This window comes from Trematomus bernacchii, unplaced genomic scaffold (genome assembly GCF_902827165.1).
Source record: "Trematomus bernacchii unplaced genomic scaffold, fTreBer1.1, whole genome shotgun sequence".
NCBI classification, from domain to species: domain Eukaryota; kingdom Metazoa; phylum Chordata; class Actinopteri; order Perciformes; family Nototheniidae; genus Trematomus; species Trematomus bernacchii.
The window spans coordinates 8596282-8616679 of record NW_022988098.1 but is presented as its reverse complement, the minus strand read 5'-3'; the positions used below and the strand labels follow the sequence as shown (position 1 = coordinate 8616679).

The window sequence follows — 20398 nt, the reverse complement described above, 5'->3', positions numbered from 1 at the left end:
GGCTAAGCCCCGAATGTTTTCAGGTCCAGGCGACGCCCCTGCTCCAGACCACTTTTTAACGGTATTGGTCTCGGAATCGACTGCATTTGGTTTCGTATTGTCTCTGTATCGGACCTATAGGACTCGAGATTTTATGTCAAGACCGGTTAAGACCACGGCTGTGGCTGGGGATGTGATGAGGGTCGGGAACCGAAATCCGGTTCCGATTTGGAACAAATAACAATTGTCCGGTACGGGGATTAATAAGAGTTGTGTCTCGCAGCTCTCTCTCTCTCTCTCTCTGCTCGGGAACAGCTGATTGCTGCACGGCGATCAGCTGTCCCTCCCTCCCTCAAGGTGTGTGTGGGTGTGTCTGTGTCTGTGTGTCTCATTCACTGTCCCTCAGGTTGTAGCATGTTTCGATTGCCAGTTTGTGGCTTGTATGTCTTGTGAACGCAACGCTGGCATAATATGATGTGGCCTGCTGACATGGCCTCTAATAAACACACAGGACTAAAATAATACGTGTTTAATTCAGCCCAGATGCGGTGACTGCAGGCCAAATCAATTAATGCGACATATATTGAAGGTGTTCAAAGTTGCACCGATATGAGGCGCAGTGAGAACCACGCACCTGTCAGACCAGACCTTTATATATACAGTCTAGTGTCAGACTAGCGAATGGGCACATTTACATTTCGGGAGAATAATGAAGATGTGATTGGTTGTTCCACTCTCCGTTTCTCACGAGACCAGCGCGCTGCTGTTTACATTAGTGTCGACTGGACCGACTGAAACTGACGGCAAGGTTAATTATTGTGGAAGGATGGACCCCCATCCTGCAAAAAAAGGTAGCGAAATGTGCTAAAATCACTGATTTATTCAGAACCCCCTGTATGGTATAGAATGACGAAGCAGAAAGTAAGTGAGCGAACATTATGAGCCACATTTCTTTCTATATTGTAGCCTGATGTGCACATCGACTGTCAACAAAACAGTTTCTCAGTCCAATGCTAGTGGCAGGCCGTGTGACTGGAGACTATAAGGCTACACAAAACCCAAACATGTCCTTAATGTTACTCAAGGCAAATATATGTAATATAACCGTTAGACTGCAGCTAACTGTGGGGCTACAAACCCCTCATACTGTGAGTGAATAACTTGAGATGGTTATGTTGTCTAAAGGGGAGACAATCATTATGGTATTAGGCCATGCAAATACAGGGTCAACTAAGTGATAAAATAAGTGTTGCATAATAAATGTTCTTGAATAATGTTATTTCATAAATAGTTGTTAATGTAATGATTACATGTTCTCCTTATTCAGTTCCACTATCAGATGATGCTGATGGTGATGACCCTGAGGGAGAGATGCAGGCAGAGCTCAGTGGACAGAATAGGCAGGTACAGAGGAAACTGTTTCAATAGGCTATGTCTATGAAAACACTGAACAAAACCAAAGGAAATGTAATGACAACAGTATAAGCAAGCTATGTTCATGTTCTCTCAATAAGTTACTATAGTTATTGATCAGAGTTTAATCCATTTGAGGTCCAACCCAAATAAAACATGTTCACATGGAAAGGGTCCCAAATACATATGCACACTTTTTTTTAACAATATCCTATGTCCATATGTTTCTATTTAAGTAGTAGATTCAAACAGTAGGGCTATCACTACGGGCAGCAACGTTGTAAATATTGACGATACATCCAGCAAAACGCCCCCAAACAAAACTGGTAGTGGCCTGGCTGGGTGTATAATTCCCGGCCTGACCTATGGTCCCAGTCCGGCCCTGCTGACCATACTTGCCAACCCTCCCGATTTTCGCGGGAGACTCCCGATTTCATTGCCCTCTCCCGGTTTCCTCCCGGGGTCATATTTCTCCCGCATTTCTCCCGATTTCTGACAAAATCAGATTTACTCAGGACTGTTTCCACTCGGACTTTAATACAGCTACACCATTGTTTGGTTTCCATGGTAGCGTAGCGATGGTAGCGTAGCGATGGCAGCGTAGCGCGCGCAACTGAAAGTCTGAGAGGGTGAGGAAGATAGTCACATCAAACAGAACAAGAATCGACAATTCTACCCTCTGCTCACTCCTTTCCTGTAAAATACAGGTCCAGCCCACACATATGGTGCTACAGGCCGCAAGGCAGTGCACTTACAACTACAATAAGCTTGTTAATGTTAATCTAATACAGCTCCGGCGATCCACTAGCACCCCCCCCCCCGGTGGTTTTGGAAATGCTCCCGATTTCTGAGGTCTCAAGGTTGGCAAGTATGCTGCTGACACATCACACACCCGTACGCTACACACATTACTGATTAACTGATATCACAATTGAGTTACTCTCTTTAAATAAATATACTGTAATTGGAAAATAATCATGTGTGGTGTCCTTGTTTTGTCCGTCCTTGAGCCAGGGCTCCCTATTGTTGTATGTAGGTTATTCTTGGTTTTAGAATTAATTCAGTAATGGTGTGTGTGTAACACAAACATAATAAATCATTGGATAGTGTTTCTATATAATAGAAATAAAGTAATGTATTAAGACTCAGTGCGAGTTATTACTTTCTTCCTTTACTTGGCATTCTTCAAAAATACACAGACATTGCAGCACATCGTTTCACGTCTTCGTACAGCCTTTCTCAGCATTAAAGTGCAATGTGTTGGCGAACCTTTGTTTCCTCCTGACAGCTCACTAAAAGGTATACTCAATTCAATTCAATAGCTTTATTAGCATGACCTCAGTTACATATAGTATTGCCAAAGCTCTGTATAGTTGCAACATCTATACAAAAAAAAAATATATACAATATATATATACTCCCCCTTGTGGCCAAAGGGGGACACAACTCTTGTCTTCAGATGTATGCTTGAGTGCAACAAAATGTAGCACAGTGACTATTTTGTCAACTAAACATCATAAAATAATACATATTTTAGTAAACGGGACATTATAATCTCCGCACATTAACTTTGTTTGTTATTTGCCTCTGCCATGGTGCCAAAATGAAATGAAATAAACAATATATAGGGGTTGCCTCTTCTCTGAACTTATATGTATACTCTGCATCCCTCCAAATCAAATAAACCATACACAAATACATAAAGTCGTGTTCACTGCAGCGATCTATTTCACACACAAAACTATATGAAAACTTGGTGATATACAGTGGTGTTTTCTCCTGGAGACCAAGGGAAGACAGGCTTCTCCTGTTTTTTCAGCCTTTGTTATCATTTTGATAATTAAACATATATATTCTTGTCTGTGGTTGTTTTTGCATTCAGGGCATACAAGAGGTGTAACATTATTTTAATACCAAAACTATATTGAAATAGAGTCTAGCTTGAACAGCAACGTAGCTGTAACATTACTGGGTTATTTGGTGATAACTACCAAAGTAAAGTAACTTCAGACGCAGACGTCACGTAGCTTCTCAGACGAGAGGGGTGGCGACGAGATTGTCACGTTACTTCTCTCGCGGCATAGTTCACGGCATGGTAGGCGACGATCAACACGATTGTCTGCTCAGTGAGTTCGTTCATTGGCACAAATCACACCTCATTTACTTGTGTTCGTCTGCACATAGTTTTTGATTAAATTGACGAGTAGAGGAGAGGAAAAAAAGTATAAAAGTATCGATCCTATTGGCTCTAGTATCGATATTTTGAAACGTAATGTAATATCGGAAGTATCGATATTTTGGGATCGATCCGCCCACCCCTAACACACACACACAATGGCAGATGCAAGTATCAGCGAGAGCAGCAGCGCATTTACAACTTGGAGATATAACCACTATTTTCAATTTGTGGGGATAAAGGACGCAAAAAATATTACGGTCAAATGTAAACTGTGTGCAGGACAGAAAGCATTGTCCACATCGAATAACAGCAATGCCAATCTCCTGAAGCACCTAACTAATGTACATGGGGCTATAAAACTAGTCTTACTGTGCCACAGAACAACACAAAAACTTGGATTTGTATTGTTATTATTTTTAAAGTAAAGTAAAGTAACTTGTTACTAGTTACTTTTATAATTTAGTAACTAATAAAGTAACTAGTTACTTTTTTGAGAGCAGTAACTATAACTATTACTAGTTACTTTTTAAAAGTAACTTGCCCAACACTGTTCGCCTGTAAGTTACATCCGCACGGAGATTCGGTTCAGTTGGACCACATAATGTAACGCAGTAACGCACCCATTTAAATCACAGTAACTATAACGGCGTTACTGAATGGGAATAGGTAACTAGTAACGTTATTAGTTACCGCAAAAGGTAGTTGCGTTACAGTAATGCGTTAGTTTGTAACGCGTTACCCCTAGATTCCAGCGGGTCCGTCTGCGGCGCGTTACGGACGCGTTACGGACGCGTTACGGCTGCGCCGCGGTGCTCAAGGTGATCGCGGCCACTCTAGTCAATGGGTGCTATTCCACCACACGCGGCGCGTTACGGCTCAGACGCGTCCCAGAAGCGTCCCAGAAGCGTCCCAGAAGCGGCTCGGCGCAGGGCTTTTCTAAAATTAGGATCGAATCCTATTTTTGTCGCGGCGCAGCCGTAACGTAATGCTGCGTTCACACCGGACGTGATGCGACTATTCGCTTCGCTCTAATCGCTCCTATCGCATCGCTCTAAACGCTGAAGGTTCACCGCGGCTGCCAGCTGTGTTTATGCTGCGTTCAAACAAGACGCGCTGGCTCGGGAGCTACAACTACAACAAATGAACATATTTTACCGTGATTAAATTGTAATACACGTTTCTAAATGATGCCGAAGTAACAACATACTGATACCGGTTAATAACAACCATGAATTTAAGTTCTGAACAGATATGAGGAGCTGTGAGCTCTGTGTGCTAACTGCTAACAGCTAACGGCTGATGTTGTGTGGTTGAACGTCAGTGACGGCGGCTGAGATTCTCACCGCTGATTGGCTTCCGCGAGAACGCGTCACGTGAATTTGACGCTCGAGTTGAAAAAATTGAACTCTCGCATTTAACGCGGCACCGTTCAATCGCCTCAATCGTGTGATTCGCGCCGCGTCCACCGCTTCATGCGCGCCGTCGGAGCGAATTCGCGTCTGTCCACGTCTCTGCATTGACTTTACATGTAATCGCGCCGCCCCCAAACAGCGCATCGCGTCCGGTGTGAACGCAGCATTAGGTCGGGCAGGCAGGAAGTGGAACGTTCAGAGCTATATAGACCTATATATATTGTTAGAAATTAAAATCAATGTTAAACAGCATAATTCAGTCTAAAATATATCGTCAGTTTAAAGCTGTTTTATTGTGGAAAAAACCCGGAAGTTCTCAGGAAATCAATGCCAAGCTTTTATTCTGAAGGTCCTTTGTCCGGTTAGCATGTGACTAAATGTTGCGTTTTCTGAATGTAAAGTGAAAGTGACTTGGAAAGTGACTTGCCAGTTATTTAGCTATTCAGGCGGATGAGACAACTGACATTTCCACCCACTGCCAGTTATGGCGCGTTTCCACTACACGGCCTCGCTCGGCCCCGCTCGGTATGGCTGGGCCTTGTTAGGACTGGCTCACTTTATGGCGCATTTCCATTACAGTTTAGGAACTGGGGCAGTATCTATAGTAACGCAGTGTAGGCGGAGCCGTGACGTGATCTTCAGAGGACCCCAGAAAAACAACACAGCCGTTAGCTGTTAGCACTCAGAGCTCACAGCTCCTCATATATGTTCAGAAACTAGACAAAAGTTAAACAAGTACAAACCACAGACTGCCTGTGTCATGGTGAATACAGTCGCTGCTTTATTTATGTCTGTATAGGCCGTTGTTGTGAGTGTGGACGGTTGGAGCATATACTGCGTTAGCTTAGCCAATCTCCATTTAGAAAACAAGCATTTTAAAAGGTTTTTCCCCTGCCGTCTGTCTGCAGACTTGACAAAGCATTAATTCATGGTTTTTACTAACCGGTATCAGTATGTTGTTACTTTGGCATAATTTTGAAACGTGTATTACAATTAAATCACGGTCAAATATGTCCATCTTGTTGTAGTTGTTGCCCCCTTGCCAGCGACGCTCTCTCTAGTTTAGCATACTCAGCCCGACTCAGCCTCGTTGTCTCTGGCCCTGGACCCACTAATTTATGAGGCCAGAAAAACTGTGAATTAGGACCCGCCGGCCGGTACTAGGCCAAGTGGAAACGCAACCAAAGACGGGCCGCTGACGTCACAGCCCTCTTAAACCGGGCTGCGGGCTGTAGTGGAAACGCGCCATTATACACCAAAAACGAACGGACTTTAACACTACATCGATAGACGTTAAGATATTACTACTGCTGAATATTAAATGAAGGTACAGTTGATCATGGAGTGTTTACACATTATGTGAGTAGCTATGGCGTCAGAGGGAGTTACCGTAAATGAGAACTGTGTCGTAAAAGTGTTTCTAGGACTTCTAAACTAACGATTACAGCTGTTTATAAGGTATTAAATAGAAAGTCATGACAGAGATAATGAGGAGAAAATGCTTAAGGAAGTAGGCAGAGAATATCAATGTCGAAATCATCTGTGCTCTCGCGATATCGAACCGGCAAATGAGTAGGGAGGACCCACTATTTGCACAGCGGGAGACGACGAGACATGGATAAAAACAGCGGACAGAGGACCGCTCGCCCTCTTTCCTTCACTGCAGCCCACCCTGAAGACATCACCGGCTTTGTCTCTCCATTACCCTTTGTTTGTTTCACTACCACGCTGCTTAAATTAAAGTAACCAATTTGAACCCTTTCAGAGACTCATTTGTCTCTTAATCTTTAAAACTTCTTCCTGGACGTGAGAAAATCAGCACACATCAACAATATACACACACACAAACTAATTTTGCAGACCCTATCCCTCCGTAGTCTTTCAAGTAGGAGGAGAAATGCCAGCGTTCTCCTCCGGTTTACAGGCACTGTGTAAATTATATATATAGAATAATTATGATGATGAATGCATTTTTTTTACCACTAAAATACAGCAACACATCTTTGATTCATGTCGTTTATAACTGGAATATTACAGTTATTATTAACTTTGTCTGTACAAAGTAGCCTGTCCAGGAAATATGCCCAAATCAACAAAAACTGCGAGCCGGCAGGCAAGACTCTCCGCTTCTGAAATGCTTCTGAAACGCGCCTGGTAGGGTATGACGCCGGAGGAGGCCGGACCAAAACCGCGGCGCAGACGGACCCGGTGGAATCTAGGGGTTACAGGACGGGTCGCGTGGTTTCGCGCCTCCGCTGCAGACTTTCTTCAATGAGGAGCAGCGTCCGGGCGGGGGGGGCTGCGGGCTGCAACTCCTGATCGGAGCAGAGACACACGCTCACTAAGCCAAAAAACGATATCCGGTCACAGAGATCTGCTATTTGAAAGTAAAGTCAACACATATTGACCCTAAATATAGTCTATATTAAGAACGAAACAAGTTTTAACATATAGTTTTTTGTCTATGACAAATTTGCGAGGGTGATGATGTCAGAGCATCGTATGTGCCCCCGGCCCAATTTAACCCCTGGATGTAAGTCACTATATTACTATATATTATACATTTACTTTTCTCTCGCTTAATTTGAGGTTTTGCCATAGCCAATATAATGCTAATTGTTACAATATTGTGTATTGTTTAAGTATTATTGTTAATTTAGGAATTGCAATAATGACTGAAAAAATGATGACCTTGCAATTTGTCGTGTTTTCATTTCAAGTTTGGAACAGTCAATTAAGATGTATGTGTCTTTGTTATTAGGCTCATGGAGAAACCCTCGATGTGATCCTGAAAGGAATGCAGGTTGGACTGTTGATTGGACATGAAGGCCCTCTGCTTGACTCATTTCCTCTGGAAGTCTTCAATGTGGCTGTGGTGGTAGAAGAGAAGATCATCCTACATGACCTCCCAGATGTGCCCACAGGCTTCGCCATGTTAATGGGGGCAATCTACTGCCTCAACTTTGAGTAACCCCGCAACATGAAATACTCTTTTGAGTTCCTTCAAAAGGTCATCATGACCTTCAAACCAGACCAGTGCTCCGCAAGAATCCATGGACTCAGAAATAAACTGCTGAGATATCATCTCTAAACAAATGACTGTGTCATAGCTCCTGGAAGAAGGGAGTTTCTGTTTTGGACTGTTATTCTACATATTGTTCTTGTTTTCAGCAGTGTAGTTTGTAAAGTGTAGGTCAGATATGAACACAGCTGTTGAGATTGTTAACAAATTAATGCACATTTCAAACCCTTATTGAGAGGAAACTGTTTTTGGGGTCTCCTACATTGTTCAACTAACATTGTTCATCTATTGTTCATCTAACAAACATAGTTTGTGTATCCAGCAATATAGTTTGAACAATAGAGTGCCACAGTGTTCAATTACAGGATTTAACCATGAGATGGCGCTTCATTCACAAATACACAAAGACAACTTGGTGTTGTAGACCTTAGTCTGTTTGCAATGTTTGCAGCTCTGCAGTTGTGTTGCTGAATACTGTAGCATTTAATCACTTATTTGTTATGGTTTTCACAAGCTGCTATAACGAAAAAACATCAATATTTTAGATCAAATAAAGTATATCTAATCTTATTATCTTAATTGTAATTCAATAATATATAGTCTTTATATATTAAATAATCATAATAATGTAAATGTTTACACTTCTTTATTTGTTATGCTCATACTTTTACCTTTACAATAGTTTGCTTTATGCAGTATATTTTTTGTAATATTGTTGTGGTGTTTTTACACAGTACAGTAGATCGAAGTAAATCAATTTATACATTAAGATAAGATAAGATGGACCTTTATTAATCCCCGTGGGGAAATTCAGTAGTTCAAACAGCAACAGGGTGAGAGTGAAAAACAGGACAGCACAGATTCACACAGATTAATAAAATCAAAAATAAGATCAGCGATAAAAATAAAAATAATGAGAAACTATGAAATAAGAAATGAATCAAATTAAAATGTAATTATCATATCATATATTATATAGTGTATTGTATTATTATACATTAAGTAATATCATACATTAACCCCATTATAGCAGATGCCACATTGAATGGATGAACACATTTATCCATCAATAATTACAACAGAGTATTTCTAAATACAAGTTGTAAAAATACTTATATGCATTTAATACTAATAACATAATGATTAATTTCAGATGATAATACTTTTCAGGGTTAGGGTTAGGTCCGGTCTGACAGCGCTTAGCTCTCTGAGAGCTGTGGGTGATGGGCCATTAGGACACACACAGCTGATCACCTGAGAGCTGCCGTTTCAGACTGTTTAAAAAAAAAAAACGGTCTGATTTTAACAACTCAATGTGTGATTGTTATGGCAGCAGTGGCGACTGGTCATTAGGGGCAGGTGGGGCACAGCCCCACCTGCCCCACCTAGTGTCAGCAGAAAGTGACCTAGTCCGTGACTAGTGAAAGTGACCTAGTGTCAGCAGAAAGTATTACAAATAATGATTACAAAAATGCAAAAAAATAAATAAAAAAATATATAAAATATATTTTAAGATCATGTTTAATCATCTGATTCGTCTGTACATTGCTGTTTTAGTCTGTGTTCTTCTAATTAGTGTGTCTACAGTCACAGTGTGTGCCTATTGAGCTGCTTAGAGCCATGTGGGACAAAACCTGATTATGCCTCTTCCTCTCGCTGTGAAGTGAACGTGACTGTAAAAACTACACTGCGCATGCTCAGAGTATTTTGTAATGAAATGTGTGTGGCAAAAAAATAATGACCAGAGGGGCATGGAGCTACCATCCCCACCATACGTCATCTCACATCATTCAGAGCTGATTGGCTGTAAGTACGTGTGCCGCGAAAAGTGTGGTGTGTGAAGAGGAGACGAGAGAGCTGCAGTGACGCGTCCTAAAACCAGGAAGTAAGCACAAAAAAGCAATGAGATTTCTCCAGAGGATTTTAGAAAATAGCTGGAAATAAGATCTGTGGGAAACGTACCTGTTAGATAAATGCACGTTTTGATTAGCCGGATAACATCCACATGTCTACCCTACTTTTATAATTTTTTTATCATAAATCTATGGATTACATTTATGATAGACTTTTGAAACTACAAGAACATAAGGAGGACTTTTACAAAAAAGTAATAGAAATGTTTGTCCAGAAGGATAGGCAAATGGACTTCATCTTCAAGTCAAGGTAAGACCGCAATTTTATTGAAAATGGGATCTTACTAAGAGAGAACAATTCAATATTTAAATGATAAAATGACATTTTTTGGGTATCCTTTTGTTGAACTGTCTGTTTAAAATTAATCGAAGCATCAGACAAAAAAAGCTTTTGAAAATAATATTATATTTTGGTTTAGGTCAAAATATAATATTTGTAAACCTGAAGAGTCAGTGCCAGTGCCTCACCAGCCATGAACCTCACTGCACGTCACTGCAGAAGCTTATATATAGACATCTAAGTTTTTTGTGCCCCACCACTTTTGTACATATAAAAACGCCACTGTATGGCAGTAATATTAGACACTAATAATACAGTAAACTATTAACACTGTACATATTATTGTTTGCCCGTGGGATTAGGATTATCGGTAGTGAGAGCCGTGCTGAATTTTCCTCCGGTCGGATGTGATATAAAAACAAACCGATTATTTTTGTAGTTAACTCACGTGGATTAAACTACATGTATTAGTGCATTCATTTCAATTCGGCGAACATATGATACATTAAATGATCGTGAGGATGATGATTACAAATCGTTTGTATGAGCCGGTCTGCATTTCCTGACAAAAAAACATAGATGGTTTTGTATTTACACCAACGTGGATTAAACAACATTATTTTGTTAAATAAAAACATGGTGATGTTTTGTAAATGATTACATGTCTCTTATTTAGCACAGAATATGATCCTATCCGTGACATAATATTCAATATTATATAAATGCAGAACTTGAAAGTGTGAGTTATTATAATACTGAAATGTGAGTTTATTTGACTAGGTAAATAAAGTTTTCTTGCACTAATAATGTAAGATTGGTAGTTGTTTCAACTCTAAAGTGAAATCAACATAGACAACTTAAAAAACAATGTTAATACATGAACTGTTTTACAGTGTACTTTAAATTAAATTAATGGCTTTTGCACTTTATTTCAGTTAAAGTATTTTACTTTAATTTAAGGGTTTTTGTTTGGCAGCCGCTACTTTGACCGTTCTTTTACGAGTTTTTGTTTTACAGTGTTGTTGTGGCGATCCAGTACTCACAACAGGAAAGAATGAAACAGAGAGGAATCAAAACAAAGAAATAGTTGAGATTAATCATTATTATTTAGTTGCACACCACCAAACAACAATGGGGAAACATTACCTTGCTTCATAAACTTTAAAAATACAATTGTGGTGAATCATTTGCGTTTTCAGTTTCCTATCTACTTTAAAGCCTAGGCTCCACGGGAACGAAAACGGGTTGTATCCGCATATTTCTCTTGCGTATAGCCCTTTAAGCTAGACGACGCCGTAACGGAACGGTAGAAACGGACCCTGCAAACGACAACGGGTCCAAAGGCGGATAGATCTGGGAACGGAGTGCTCTGGGGTCCAAGGGGGCCGGTAGCCCTACGGTCATCCGTTTCTGATAATGACGACACAATAGCCCCGCCTCTCCCCGCCTCTGCTGCTCACCCCCGCAAAAGTACACTGCACACTGAATTCAGATTATTTATCTTTATCTCGATGTGGACATAAATGCGAGTGAAGTCTAATCTGACAGGACGGAGACACGCAGCTCCTCCCGCTGTGATGCAGCGGGAGCAAAACACACACTTCAAGTCAGATCATCACCCTTAGCTATTTTAATTACCTCTCAAACTACCTAAACTAGTTATAAATATGTTTATTTTTACTGTCGGGTCACTCATTACAGGATCAGCTGCTGCATGAGGCAGACACTGACGCTGTCAGAAGAGAGGAAAAAGAGACAGGCTCTGTGTATTTTATGATTATATATCATTATATCGTCGTTATTCATTTGTTTTAAAGCTCAATAAATAACAATGAAGACCTTTGACCGGCACTTTTATAATTTTGTCCGGAAGATTTAAACTTTAACACACGCTGACCGGCGAAAAACTCTGCCCGGTTCTGTCGGCCCCCACCAAGGAGAATAAACAGAAGTGCAGCCATGACAACCATTCTTCTTCGCTGCTTTTGTGGAGGAAGTTGCTGCTTTTGTGGAGGAAGTTACAGCGCCACGTACAGGCTCGGCATATGTACTGCAGCTTTTCCAGCGGTTGGATGTAAACGGAGCTGTCTCGTGTAGCTTGACACAATCCGGTGTATATTGCGTGTGGGCGGAAGCTTTTTGGCGTTTGCGTTTGCGTTACTCCTATGCGTTTTGCCGTAGCCTATGCGTTCCCGTGGAGCCGGGGCCTAAACAACCATCAAATGAGAGTCACTCTTGTATGATAAATACAACTCCTAAATAACATTACAATATATATTTCTTACAGTGTGTTTGTTATTTCATGTTTAACAATTCTCCTCTTTCTATGTCTTGTACTAGGTGGAAAAATCCACTATTATATTTAATTTGAATAAAAACTTAACCTTAATGTACTTCATATACTCAGTAAACCTCTTTTTACTTTGCCTTAACGTTACTGTATGTAATTAAGTTCCTTTGAAAGGACACCAAACCAACTGAGACCTGTCTGTCCGCTGCATCTACGCACACACTGTACCACACACACCTACTACACCACACACACACACCTACAGCTCCTAAAGCACATCATCAGGCTACAGCCGTTGTGTATTTTATTATGTGAAGCACTAAATGGTTTTAGAAAAATATCGACTCTTTGTTTGTAGATATCTGCTCAACTAAAGCAAATAAAGAGAGTAGGCCTGTTATACTGAGTGATATATATTTTACACACTGCTCTGCTTTCTGCACGGACCTCACAGCTGTTCTCACTGTAAACATCGTGTCGCGATGAAAGGCAGATATGTTAAGTGGCATGTCATTCAACACAATGCTGCTCACCTCCTTCAGTTGGGAGAAACGCTGGTTCAGGTTCAGCATTCTGGGGTAGGGTGACCAGAAGGGGACAGGGCTGCTGAGCCTAGAGATGGATCTGTTGGGGGGGGGGGGGGGGGGGGGGGATAGAAAGGGGAGAGCGGGAGGAAAGTGCTGCGATTAGCTCTGATTGCAGCCTCTTAGGAGCTGCTCTTTACAGCCTGGGATTCATTGTGGGGCTGGAAGTGCACAGAAAGTCTAAATATCATCCAGTTGAGTTGAAACGTCGACAGTAGACTTTGATTGCAGGACGTTTACCTGCAATTAAAGTTTAACACAGGGTGACGTTATCTAAAAGGGTCTCGGGTCATTGTGATGATGGAAATGAAGGGTTAGGGTTCAAATAAATAAATACATAAATTACAGATTTTTTGGGCAAAAAACGTGATAGTTAATGTAAACTAAGGCTTTTGCAAAGTAAAATGACGTTATTTTCTTTGTGTTTTACTTGTAAATCGTCTTAGATATACGGTTCTTTTTTGTAATAAAAGTAATTTTCCATATTTTAGCTTTTCTTTATCATTTTTTAAAGATAATTATTCTGTTTTCTAGGTGTATGACTCTATTCTAACAATTAATATATGTTAAAAGAAAAAGATTTCATGTACAATTACAGTAATAGAGGCTACTTGTGGTAAGGTAAGTTACTGTTTTTTACATGTTATCTCCGTATTTTATTTTACAGTTTTTTTAACGGACATTTTCTGGCGCCCGCGCTGCCAGAAAATGTCAGTTTTTTCACAATTTGTTGTTATCCTCTTGCTCTTCTTCATCTCCTCCATTCTCAGCTGTTTTTACCGCCTGTGCACTTTCTCTCCCCCTGGCTCCGCTCGCCCCCTCTTCCCGTGCCACACAGTCCCGGGCATAGTGTCCCTGCACGCCACATTTATAGAACCTTTTTTATATTTCTCCTCTTCCACCACCCACTCCAACTCCTCTCACCTCTTTTTGTTTTCCTACTCCTGTTTTTCCATTTTGTCCGTTCGCATTTTCGTTGTCATTGTCCTTTCCTTGTTCATTCACAGTTTTCCCGTCCCTCTCCGCACTCCGCTGTAATGTAATGTCCGTGATCCGTGAGGCATTCGGTAAAGCCATTCCAGATTTCGTTGCCAGTCTCTCCATCAAAACGAAAAACACCCAGAGGGGGAGGGGAGAGAGAGGGAGGAGAGGAGAGAGAGGGAGCAGGAAATTCAGTTCCATTTTAAAATCTGACAATAGTTTGATCATAATTGGGTAATAAACATTTGCATCTTCAGAGATGCTGCAAAGAGCAGGAATAAAACACACACACACAGGCCTACAGTGGGAAAATGGTTGCATCTGGTGGAATAGAGTAGAAATATCAAATATCACTTTTCTTCTAAATGAAATGCTGACATTACCAAACGCATGGTTGTATACTGCAATGGCAGTGAGATCAAAAAATGTGGTTTGAATGGAAGTCAATGAGGCATTTTTGGCCACGAAGGTGTCCAGAGGTATATCTGAAACTACGTAAAAAATAATAATGCAGTCAAATCAACTTTTTGTTAATCTTTGACATATTCAAGACTCCAATAACCACCAAAGCCCCATCCCCCTGCTAATTATTATATGGAAAATAATTGAGGTTTTGTGTGTTTTTGTAATAAATAATGCAAATAATCAAACAGGGTTAAAAGGGTTAAAATCCTGAGAATGATTGAATATTTGGTAGTTTTGAGCACGTTAGAAGTTGTTTAATTGATTCATGAAAAACGTAGAAAAATATATGATTTAATAGCAGTTTTTTGGGGCGTGTACATTTTTGCCACAAAGGGGTCCAGAGGGTGCAAAATGCATCACGAGAGTATACAACACATGTAAGAGTAAACGACAATGGATTTCAAACATTTGACTCAAAAGAAGACTTCTTACAAAAATCCATGCCAAAAGCATGCATTTGACTCCTTCTCCAGGATGCAGCACCGGGCTGTTAGGTGATTACACCCAGCTTGCCAGAGGAGGCAGGACCGCCTGCGATCATTACACACTCGTGTTCTATCCCTATTCATTGGTCATTTGTATTTAAATGAAACGTATTTGTAACGCTAATGATTTAATTTATTAAAATGTAAGCTATTTTGTTATTGATCTGTATCTATATATATTATTTTTCGACTACTTGTAAACTGTTTTTTATTTTATATTTATGAAAGCCTTAGGCTCTGTATGACTTTACTATCCCTTTAAGTGTGCAACGTAATGATTTGTGGTTATTCAGCTTTCAAAGATTTTAATTGTAAATAAAAAAACATAATGATAACAAGTAAATGAAAGGAGTCTTACCTCTGAATGAATTCCAGAGTACAGGCTGCCTCTTCCTGGTACTGCAGCCAGGTAGAATATAGATCGCAAAGACAGCAGCAAGTCCCGTCAAAAAGGTTGGTGTGGTCTCAGATATGACACGGTCCTCAAAGGGGTCATCCATCGTCCAGTATAGTGACTTGCCCGGTTCCACCTGAAACTTAAAATAATAGCAACATCAGAATGAATGAATGAATTGTATTTCTTATCATATCACTATTGAATTGTATTATCCTTGAAGCTTTGACAATATTGTTCACCTGCCATTCCTGCAAATAAAGCATATTGAATTGAGAGGGGGGAGAGAGAGAGAGGGGGGGGAGGGAGCAGGAAATTCAGTACACACACACACACACACACACACACACACACACACACACACACACACACACACACACACACACACACACACACACACACACACACACACACACACACACACACACACACACACACACACACACACACACACACACACACACACACACACACACACACACACACACACACACACACACACACACACACACACACACACACACACACACACACACACACACACACACACACACACACACACACACACACACACACACACACACACACACACACACACACACACACACACACACACACACACACACACACACACACACACACACACACACACACACACACACACACACACACACACACACACACACACACACACACACACACACACACACACACACACACACACACACGTCTTCAAGTGACCGCTTGCTCCTGTTTACAGACCTGCTGCGATACTGTCCAGTGTGATAGTGATGCCAAGTGACGACTTTATATAACAAAACTCTATTCAAACCAATGCTTTAAATGCACAGATATGATCATAACAGTTAATAAAAAGTACATTGAAGAGTAGCATTGCCCTTTGACTTCAAGCTGTATAACTGTAAAGACAATTAATGGCTGTATCATCCACAGAATGTGTAATTAAACACTAAATGTAAGTGTACTTGTGTCTTAACAGGTGCCTATTCAAGATCAATCCAGACAAGGGGACTAAAGTGGAGAGGAAGGAATACAAACAAAAACAGCACTCGATAAAGGTGCATTCATTAATTACAAACGTCGCTGACTTTGAATGGAGAGAGTAGAAACACACACACACAGTCATGTACACACGCACACACATAACTGCTAGATTTCTTTAGTGTTTATAATTGTTATCTTTGGAACAAAATGTTGGGAAAATGTTGGCTATTGTTATATGTTGAAATGTTTCTATGCCGGTCTATTCTGCTTTATTATTAAAATATATTTTATTTATTGTTTTTATTTTTGTGATGTATATTATTATTTTCAATAATTTATTGTATATATAAATAGTATGAATAGCTGCTAAAAATGTACCTGCATTTGTTAAATGTCAGCTAAAAGAGCAGTGAAATTAAAAACCTCTGTATTTTCTGTATAGATATTGACAGTACTTAATGTCAGCTTAGTAAAAAAAAACAACATTATTTACAATGGACTAGCTTAGCTAGCAGACTAATTTCCACCACTCATGGACCACACCCACCTTTTATATAGAAAGGGGTGTACAGAGGCTTCGGATAATTAACTTTTGGAAGAAAATAAGTTAAATGAATTGTAATTTTAGTGAGTACATTATCAATATAACGTTCTATTAGTGTTAATTGTTGATGAATGATGAAAGACTTAAACTTTTTTTTTCTTAATGTTCTCAGGGCCTCCGTGGTGAGGGTGTTTGGGGTGGCCAATAGGGTGGCCAGGATTTAGCGTCTGGTGTCCACGGCCACCCAGTCACCCCCGCCACTGGGGGACTATGGACAAAGAACTATAAGTTTGGACGAAACAAAGGAGATTCACTAGAAAACAATTCACCTCTCTGCACTGCAGCTCTTTGCTCTCACTCAAAAAATAACACCAATGTACTGCGCAACACGCCTCCCAATTACTTTGAGGCACTGAGGCGTGATCAGAAGTTCATTTTATTTGTCTCACTATTGTTTTCTTCACTGATCTGAATCGCACTCTTCGTCCCATAATCTTCCTAGCAGCAGAAATCATGACGTCTTTTAGATTGCTAAGCAAATAAAAATCCAAGAGAGAATCTGTTTAAATCGGTGTAATACTTAAAAAAGCTCTGTTTATTTCAGTATAAATTGGCAAACAACTGAAAATGATAAGCTTTAAATCTATGGCATACATTTGCTGCCTACAATATATTTTCTCTCCTCTCCTGCTACAGTATCTATAAGCAGACGCAAAGAGAATGTCGTCTATAAGCCTCACAGTAATCAAGTATTGTATCTGAAACAATACTTAACATTTGCACAGTAAGTCCTACACTTTCTTTCTAGTCTTTTAATTTGTCTTGTACCATGCCATGTCTTTTTATGCTGCTGCAACACAAACCTGTCCCAAATTGGGATCAATAAAGTACTTGTTATCTTATCATGGGATGACGAAGAACTAAAGAAATAATTATGTTGGTCCCTTGAATGTCTTTGTAATGCGTGGAGTAGGCATTGAGATTCAGATTGACTGTCTTTGCTTTCTTTCCCTGCAGCAGCTACCAGGGCTGAACAGACACCTTATGAAACAGGCCTCTGAAGCAGTTAGTGCTGTTTGAAGGGGTTTAGAAACGTATGAGCAGCACACAAAGGTTTGAATGTGTGTGAAAGCAGGGTTTTCTACAAGCTTCTCTACCAGCTGTTGGGAGTGAAGACGACTCGTTGAAGCGAAGCTGTGATCCCTGCTGTCACGATGAAAGGACGCTAACTGAACATGGCCTTCACATTTACAAGTGCAGTGAAAACTCTTTCAAGACGAGGTATAGGGTGAAAACACCTGGTTTCAACTTTATGTGAATTTAAAACTTGTCATGTTTGTTTTTCATATCTTTACCTGTAAGAAAAATAGTAACTTTAAAAATAATACAACATTTCCATCTGGAATGTAATGCATGTATACATTGGCTTCCAATGATATACTTAAAGAGGCCCTATGGTGCTGACCTTCAGGTGTATATCAGTATGTAGTGTCTCTACTTTAAAGAGTCCTCTCTTGCTGACCTTCAGGTGTATATCAGTATGTAGTGTCTCTACTTTAAAGAGTCCTCTCCTGCTGACCTTCAGGTGTATATCAGTATGTAGTGTCTCTACTTTAAAGAGTCCTCTCCTGCTGATGTCCAGGTGAAAATACTGTGTTCAGATATGTTAAGTGGCATGTCATTCAACACAATCCTTGAGGATAGAAAGGGGAGAGCGGGAGGAAAGTGCTGCGATTAGCTCTGATTGCAGCCTGGGATTCATTGTGGGGCTGGAAGTGCACAGAAAGTCTTAAATATCATATCAATTAAAATCTGTTTCTCAACAGGCTGCAAAAAAACCATGCGATATGGTCGAGTGCAACATCCAGTTGAGTTGAAACGTCGACAGTAGACTTTGATTGCAGGACGTTTACCTGCATTTAAAGTTTAACACAGGGTGACGTTATCTAAAAGGGTCTCGGGTCATTGTGATGATGGAAATGAAGGGTTAGGGTTAAAATACATAAATTACAGATTTTTTGGGCAAAAAACGTGATAGTTAATGTAAACTAAGGCTTTTGCAAAGTAAAATGACGTTATTTTCTTTGTGTTTTACTTGTAAATCGTCTTACATATACGGTTCTTTTTTGTAATAAAAGTAATTTTCCATATTTTAGCTTTTCTTTATCATTTTTTTAAAGATAATTATTCTGTTTTCTAGGTGTGTGACTCTATTCTAACAATTAATATATGTTAAAAGAAAAATATTTCATGTACAATTACAGTAATAGAGGCTACTTGTGGTAAGGTAAGTTACTGTTTTTTACATGTTATCTCCGTATTTTATTTTACAGTTTTTTTAACGGACATTTTCTGGCGCCCGCGCTGCCAGAAAATGTCAGTTTTTTCACAATTTGTTGTTATCCTCTTGCTCTTCTTCATCTCCTCCATTCTCAGCTGTTTTTACCGCCTGTGCACTTTCTCTCCCCCTGGCTCCGCTCGCCCCCTCTTCCCGTGCCACACAGTCCCGGGCTAGTGTCCCTGCACGCCACATTTATAGAACCTTTTTTATATTTCTCCTCTTCCACCACCCACTCCAACTCCTCTCACCTCTTTTTGTTTTCCTACTCCTGTTTTTCCATTTTGTCCGTTCGCATTTTCGTTGTCATTGTCCTTTCCTTGTTCATTCACAGTTTTCCCGTCCCTCTCCGCACTCCGCTGTAATGTAATGTCCGTGATCCGTGAGGCATTCGGTAAAGCCATTCCAGATTTCGTTGCCAGTCTCTCCATCAAAACGAAAAACACCCAGAGGGGGAGGGGAGAGAGAGAGGGAGGAGAGGAGAGAGAGGGAGCAGGAAATTCAGTTCCATTTTAAAATCTGACAATAGTTTGATCATAATTGGATAATAAACATTTGCATCTTCAGAGATGCTGCAAAGAGCAGGAATAAAACACACACACAGGCCTACAGTGGGAAAATGGTTGAATCTGGTGGAATAGAGTAGAAATATCAAATATCACTTTTCTTCTAAATGAAATGCTGACATTACCAAACGCATGGTTGTATACTGCAATGGCAGTGAGATCAAAAAATGTGGTTTGAATGGAAGTCAATGAGGCATTTTTGGCCACAAAGGTGTCCAGAGGTATATCTGAAACTACGTAAAAAATAATAATGCAGTCAAATCAACTTTTTGTTAATCTTTGACATATTCAAGACTCATAATAACCACCAAAGCCCCATCCCCCTGCTAATTATTATATGGAAAATAATTGAGGTTTTGTGTGTTTTTGTAATAAATAATGCAAATAATTAAACAGGGTAAATTGAATATGTTTCAAATGGACTGAGCAGATTAAGCACAGAAATATCCATTTGAAACATGAAAACGTTTCTTTGAACCCAAGCTCTTTAGAAATCGCAGCAGATTTAATTAACTGGACTTTACTAGAAATATTTTTAACAAATCTAA

At 40.1% G+C, this 20398-nt stretch overlaps 1 long non-coding RNA gene across 2 annotated transcripts; it reads right to left on the bottom strand.

Moving 5' to 3' along the window:
• Window positions 1–9828: 9828 nt before the first annotated feature.
• Window positions 9829–19919, bottom strand: LOC117475596. 2 transcript variants are annotated; one of them, XR_004555188.1, is made up of 5 exons: window positions 19536–19919; window positions 15362–15539; window positions 13997–14170; window positions 13022–13112; window positions 9829–9877 (listed from the first exon to the last, which is right to left on the bottom strand). It is a non-coding gene; the product is annotated as an uncharacterized LOC117475596 (long non-coding RNA). The 2 variants fall into 2 exon arrangements; XR_004555189.1 differs by having other exon boundaries at window positions 15362–15533.
• Window positions 19920–20398: the final 479 nt, after the last annotated feature.